The sequence below is a fragment of the Theropithecus gelada genome, chromosome 10 (genome assembly GCF_003255815.1).
Source record: "Theropithecus gelada isolate Dixy chromosome 10, Tgel_1.0, whole genome shotgun sequence".
Taxonomy (NCBI): Eukaryota; Metazoa; Chordata; class Mammalia; order Primates; family Cercopithecidae; genus Theropithecus; species Theropithecus gelada.
The window spans coordinates 52,398,563-52,405,196 of record NC_037678.1 but is presented as its reverse complement, the minus strand read 5'-3'; the positions used below and the strand labels follow the sequence as shown (position 1 = coordinate 52,405,196).

Genomic DNA, 6,634 nt, shown 5'->3' with positions numbered 1-6,634 from the left:
GTAAAAGTTTTTCACTGTTTGGATTAATACCTAAGGATTTTCTTCTTTTTGATGCTATTGTAAATGAAATTGTTTTTATAATTTTTGTTTCAGATCACTCAGTGTAGAGAAAAGTAACTGATTTTTGTGTGCTGACTTTGTATCTTGCTACTTTGCTGAATTTATTAATTCTAACAGTTTTTTCTTAGTTTGTGAAATTTTTAGGGTTTCTACATATAAGATTGTATCATTGGAGAGCAGAGATTATTTTACTTCTTCTTTTCAGTTTGGATGGCTTTGATTTCTTTTTCACTCCTAATTGCTCTAACTAGAACTATCAGTATTATGTTGACTGGCTAGAACTATCAGTACTATGTTGACTAGAAGTGCTAGGATTACAGGTGTGTACCACCGTGCCTGGCTGACTTTTTTTCTGTACCTTTTTAGAGACAAGATCTCACTCTACCAGGCTGGTCTTGAACTCTTAGGCTCAAGTGATTTGCCCATCTTGGCCTTCCAAAGTGCTGGGATTACAGGTGTGAGCCACCGCGCCTGGCCCAGAGGAGCTAGTGCTACTGGTTCTAAATCTGACTAGAAGTCAACATAGGTTTTTTTTCTGAGACAGGGTCTCACTCTGTCACCCAGGCTGGAGTGCAGTGGTGTGATCACGGCTCACTATAGCCTTGACCTCCTGGGCTCTAGCAGTCCTCCCACCTCAGCCTCCTGAGTAACTGGAACTACAGATGTGTGCCACCACACCTGGAGAGAGATATATATTATAATAAAAATTATAATATAATTATAATTATATTTATAATTATTATAATAATATATGTTATATAATATAATATATAAAATTATAAATATATTATCTAATATATAATATAAATATTATATAATATTATAATATAAGATGTCAGTTCACTGCAACCTCCGCCTCCTAGGTTCAAGCGATCCACCCAGCCTCCCAAGTAGCTGGGACAACAGGCACCTGCCACCATGCTTGGTTAATTATTTTTGTAGAGATGAGGTTTCACCATATTGCCCAGGCTGGTCTAGAACTCTTGAGCTCAAGAGGTCCGCCCACCTTGGCCTCCCAAAGTGCTGGGATTATAGGCATGCGCCACCGTGTCCAGCCTTGGGCAGCCCTTTTGGACCATGAGATGGAAACTGCCAGTTGTCTTCAACAAGAAAAAAAGCACAAGATGGCAAAAGACTGGGCTCCTGACACCGTAAAGCAACTATGCAGCTCTGGATCACTTTCATTCAGATTAATATGAGAGAGGAAAACAAACTATTTTTTTGACTAGGAGGCAGCTGTTATTTGAACCTTTCTTATAGCATGGAGCCTGTATCCCACCATTGCAGTTTGCCTAATGAATAAATGGATGATTGAATAACCAAAGAAGCAGTCAGATCCAGGCTCCCATACAGATTCATGCACAAAGACTCTGCCTTAGCCTAGGTGGGAGCAACGTCCAAGTGCTGTAGAAATATTCATGGCTGGAGGCTAGTTCTTTTTGATATAGGGTCTCACTCTGTTGCCCAGGCTGGAGTGCAGTGGTGTGATCACGGCTCACTGCAGCCTTGACCTCTTGGGCTCTAGCAGTCCTCCCACCTCAGCCTCCTGAGTAACTGGAACTACAGATGTATGCCACCACACCTGGAGAGAGAGATATATAATATATATCTCTCTCTCTCTATATATATTTAGATATATATCTCCACCATATATCTCCAGGTGTGGTGGCACACATCGGTAGCTCCAGTTATATATATAATATATATTATATATAAAAATATGTATAATATATAAATACATATATAAATAAAATATATAAATATGTATTTATTTTATTAAAATAAAATAAATACATACATATATATTACATATATATGTATGTATTTTTTATAGCGACATGGTCTATGTTGCCCAGGCTGATCTCAAACTCTAGGACTCAAGTGATCTGCCCACCTTGGTCTCCAAAAGTGCTAGGATTACAGGTGTGTACCACCGTGCCTGGCTGACTTTTTTTCTGTACCTCTCACTCTACCAGGCTGGTCTGGAAGTCTTAGGCTCAAGTGATTTGCCCATCTTGGCCTTCCAAAGTGCTGGGATTACAGGTGTGAGCCACCACGCCTGGCCCAGAGGAGCTAGTGCTACTAGTTCTAAATCTGGCCTTTCCACTAACTAGCTGTGTGCCCGTGAGTCACCCATGTGCCCTCTCTGGGTCTCACATTTCTCAGTTGTAAACCAGGCTTAGCAAATCTTTAAATCTATGCAATTTAAAGATTTTTTTTTGCTCTTTTGCAATTGCATTTCTAGGAATCCATTCCCAGGGAAATTCTCACCGCACAGCACATGAACACAGGTGCCAGGATGCAGCTGCACCTTCCTTTGTGGAAATATCCTTAAAAGTGATTAAGTAAATGAGAGTTTATCTGTGCTCTGGAGTGCAAGACCGCGGACTACGGCTTTCAGGATTCTCTGGTGACACCTGCTGGCACAAAGGGATACTACAGCCCAGCTTGGCTACGTATTGGGAATTTCTAGAATAAGAGAGGTTCGGGGCAATTGTGTGAGGGTGGTTTGGGAAGGCAGAGAGCAGGGAGAGATTTGGAAGGAAGGTCAAGGCAAGGAGGTGGCCTGAGTGTGGAGGTTGCAAGCATAGACCTGGGTTCCAATTCTGGCTTCACTATTTACTAGCTGGGTGAGCCTGGGTGGATTTGGGACTTTCTCTGAGCCTCACTTTCTTCTTCTGTAAAACAAGGATCCTAGGCCAGGTGTGGTGGCTCATGCCTGTAATTCCAGAACTTTGGGAGACTAAGGCGGGCAGATCACGAGGTCAAGAGTTCGAGACCAGCCTGGCCAACATGGTGAAACCCTGTCTCTACTAAGAATACAAAAATTAGCTGGGTGTGGTGGCGTGTGCCTGTAATCCTAGCTACTCGGGAGGCTGAGGCAGGAGAATCACTTGAACCTGGGAGGCAGAGGTTGCAGTGAGCTGAGATCATGCCACTGCACTCCAGCCTGGGCGACAGAGCAAGACTCCATCTCAAAAAGATAAAATAAAATAAGGATCCTAAGGCCCGTGTTACAGATTATTGGTGAGGGCTGGGTGAAAGGATTACTTTATTTAATAATTTATTGAAACAACATTGAGCACCTAAGATGTCAGTGATTGACAGTCTCATCTAGGTGCCAGGGATACAGCAGGGGATGAGGCCTGGGTCCTGCCCTCCTGGAGCTTACAGTCTAGTGCAGAGAACACAACAAACCAATAAGCATGCATATGACATAATTTCAGGTATTATTTTTATTTATTTATTTTTGAGACAGAGTCTCACTCTGTCACCCAGGTTGGAGTGCAGTGGTGCCATCTTGGTCACTGCAGCCTCCACCTCCTGGGTTCCAGCGATTCTCATGCCTCAGCCTGCCAAGTAACTGGGACTCCAGGTACACACCACCACGTTGGCTAATTTTTGTATTTTAGTAGAGGTGGGATTTTGCCATGTTGCCCAGACTGGTCTCAAACTCCTGTCCTCAAGTAATTCACCCACCTCGGCCTCCCAAAGTGCTGGGATAACAGGCATGAGCCACCGTACCTAGCCTAATTTCAGGTATTGATGACGCTACAAAGGAAAATAAAGCAGGAGGCGTGTTGGTGTGGGTGGAGGCATTGTTGCAAGTGGGGTGCGTGGGGAGGGTGTCTCTGAGGAGGCTTGAGCAGAGCCATAGGAGCCGTATCCTGTGTGCATATGGAATGCATAAGAAATGCTAGCAGAAGAGCCTCACATGTAGGAAAGGGCCAATAAATGGTGGGTCATCATCTTATTACACACAGCAGAGTGAAAGGAAGGGAGGGATTGGAATCCATTTCCCAGGGTCTGCGGCAGTCACAGAGAGTGACAGAAGATTCCCTGGGCTGGCAGGTGGAGCGGCAGCCCTGCTCATGGTGTGGGGAGTGGGGAGCCCTGGACCTGAGGAGACCCAGCTCTGGGTGGCCTTAAGCGAGCCACTGTCTGGGCCTCAGTTTCCTCATTTGGAAAACAGGGCCGATAATGCCCACTTTGTGAAACTGGGGGTGCCATGGGCTGAATGATGACCCCTCCAAATCATTATGTTGAGATTCTAACCCCCAGTACCTCCAAATGTTACTGTATTTGGAAATAAGGCCTTTAAAGGGGTAATTAAGTGGCTAGGCACAATGGTTCACACCTGTAATCCCAGCACTTTGGGAGGTCGAGGAGGGCAGATTACTTGAGGTCAGGAGTTTGAGACCAGCCTGGCCAACATGGTGAAACCCTATCTCTATGAAAAATACAAAAAGTAGCCGGGCGTGGTGGTGCACATCTGTAATCCTAGCTACCCAGGAGGCTGGGGCAGGAGAATTGCTGGAAACTAGGAGGCAGGGGTTGCAGTGAGCCGAGATCGCGCCACTGCACCCCAGCCTGGCCCACAAAGTGAAGCTCCCTCTTCGGGGGGGAAAAAAAAAGAGGTAATTAAGTAAAAATGAGGTCATTAGGGTGGACCCTAATCCAATATAATCGTTGTCTTCATAGGAAGAGGAAATTTGGACACAGACACAAACAGAGGGAGGGCCATGTGAGCCCAGAGCAAGAAGGCGGCCATCTACAAGCCTCGGGAGAGGCTGCGGGAGAAACCAGCCCCACTCACACCTTGACAACAATCTCTGTTGTTTAAACCACACAGTCTGTAGTCCTGTGTTAAGGCGAGCCCTGCAAACTGAGATGGGGTTGATGTGGAAATACGGCTGGGCACACAGGAGATCCTCAGTGGAGGCTGATTTCTGTGGCCCAGTGCCACATGGAGCCCGACCATTGGCTGAACTGGAGGCCTGATTGTGACCACTCAACGTCTCTGTTAAGCTCAGGGTCTGCCTTGAGATCCTGCACTTACCACGGAGTGGCCCTGCCTTGGGGACCCATCTCACCTCATTTCTGCTCTCCTTTCTGGTTCATGACTCAGCCATCCACTAACGTCTCAGGGTAGCACTGTGGCCACTCTGTAAACGACAGCACCACTGGCGTCTCACTGGGGGCCAGTCTGGAAGAGGGAGACCACTGAGGCATTTCAGACAGAAGGGATGGGATACAGGCGTTGCTTACACAGAGGACGGATGAGCCGAGATGCAGAAAGGCCAGGTGAGGCACTGGCCACAGCTGGAGGCGCTCCGCCCTAGGCCAGCGGGACAGAAGGAAGCTGGGTCCGAGGTGGGGGCTGCCTGGTAGGAGCCGACCAGGGAGGGAGGGTCTGTCGGGCGGGGGCAGGCGCTCTTTGCTTTCCGATCCAAGCCCCGCCCTCTGCAGCTCTGTTCTGTCTGCCCCGGAGCTGACCCTGAGGCGCCTTTCCCAGGCTCCCGTCCGGTGAGTTCCTATTGGCCAACGGGAGGCCCCAGTCGGAGAGCGCCCCGGGACAGGCCCCTGTGCCTCCGGCTTTGCGGAGTGACGCAAGCCCTGGGCTACAGCAACCCTACCAGCCCCTCCAGCTTAGATGTGGCAGTGGCTCTTTGCAGCTGCGATTTCTTTCTCGGAGCGTCCTCCCCATCCCGTTCGGCCTCTGCCTCCACCATCGTCTCTGTAACCCGTTCCCTGTGGGAGAGTCCCTGTTGCAGCGTTCAGAGGTTTCGGTTTTCCGGCTGAACTTAACGCGAGGGAAGGCGCTGACGGCAAGGTGGCAGGTGACCAGCCCAGCAGGCCGCCCAGGCCTCCCCTACCTACAGACAGAAGCGCCGAGGACTGCGGAGGGGAGAGGCAGGTGGGTGTAGGGGATCGGGGGCAGCCCTGGAGTCCAGACAGGCCTTGTTTTGTCCCAGGAAGAAAATTCCAACACAGACCACAACACCGATGGACCTGGAAAACACTGTGCTCAGTGAAAGAAGTCAGACACACAAGGACAATGTTGTATGAGGTACCTGGGATGGGCAGATTCTGAGAGATGGAAAATAGAATAGAGGTTACCTGGAGAGAGGGGGGAATTGTTGAATGAGGACAGAGTTTGTGTCGGGGATGATAGAAAAGTTTTGGATACAGAGAGTGATGACAAGTATACAGCATTGTGAATTTTCTTTTCTTTTCTTTTCTTTTTTTTTCTGTGACAAGGTCTTACTCTGTTGCCCAGGCTGGACTGCAGCGGTGCAATCCTAGCTCGCTGCAGCTTCGACCTCCCGTGCTCAGTGATTCTCCTACCTCAGTCTCCTGAGTAGTTGGGACTACAGGTGCATGCCACCACGCCTGGCTGATTTTTCTTGTTTTTTTTTTTTTTTTTTTTTTTTTTTTGGTAGAGATGGGGGTATCGCTATGTTGCCCAGGCTGGTCTTGAACACTTGGGCTCAAGTAATTCTCCGGCCTTGGCCTCCCAAAGTGCTGGGATTACAGGTGTGAGGGTGTGAGCCACTGTGCCTGGTGTGAATGTATTTAATGCCACTGAATTTTACACTTGATGGTGAAAATGATAAATATTCTGTTAAATATTTTACCACAATAGGCCGGGCGCGGTGGCTCAAGCCTGTAATCCCAGCACTTTGGGAGGCCGAGGCGGGTGGATCACGAGGTCAGGAGATCGAGACTATCCTGGCTAACATGGTGAAACCCCGTCTCTACTAAAAATACAAAAAACTAGCCGGGCGCGGTA

At 48.0% G+C, this 6,634-nt stretch overlaps 1 long non-coding RNA gene across 1 annotated transcript in view; it reads left to right on the top strand.

Annotated features, from left to right (window-relative positions):
* The first annotated feature begins 5,467 nt into the window (after positions 1-5,467).
* Positions 5,468-6,634, top strand: part of LOC112633676 — a 2,505-nt gene continuing 1,338 nt past the window's right edge. The window contains exons 1-2 of the long non-coding RNA XR_003121567.1: positions 5,468-5,681; positions 5,817-5,911. This is a non-coding gene — a long non-coding RNA (uncharacterized LOC112633676). The remainder of the gene's footprint in view (positions 5,682-5,816; positions 5,912-6,634) is intronic.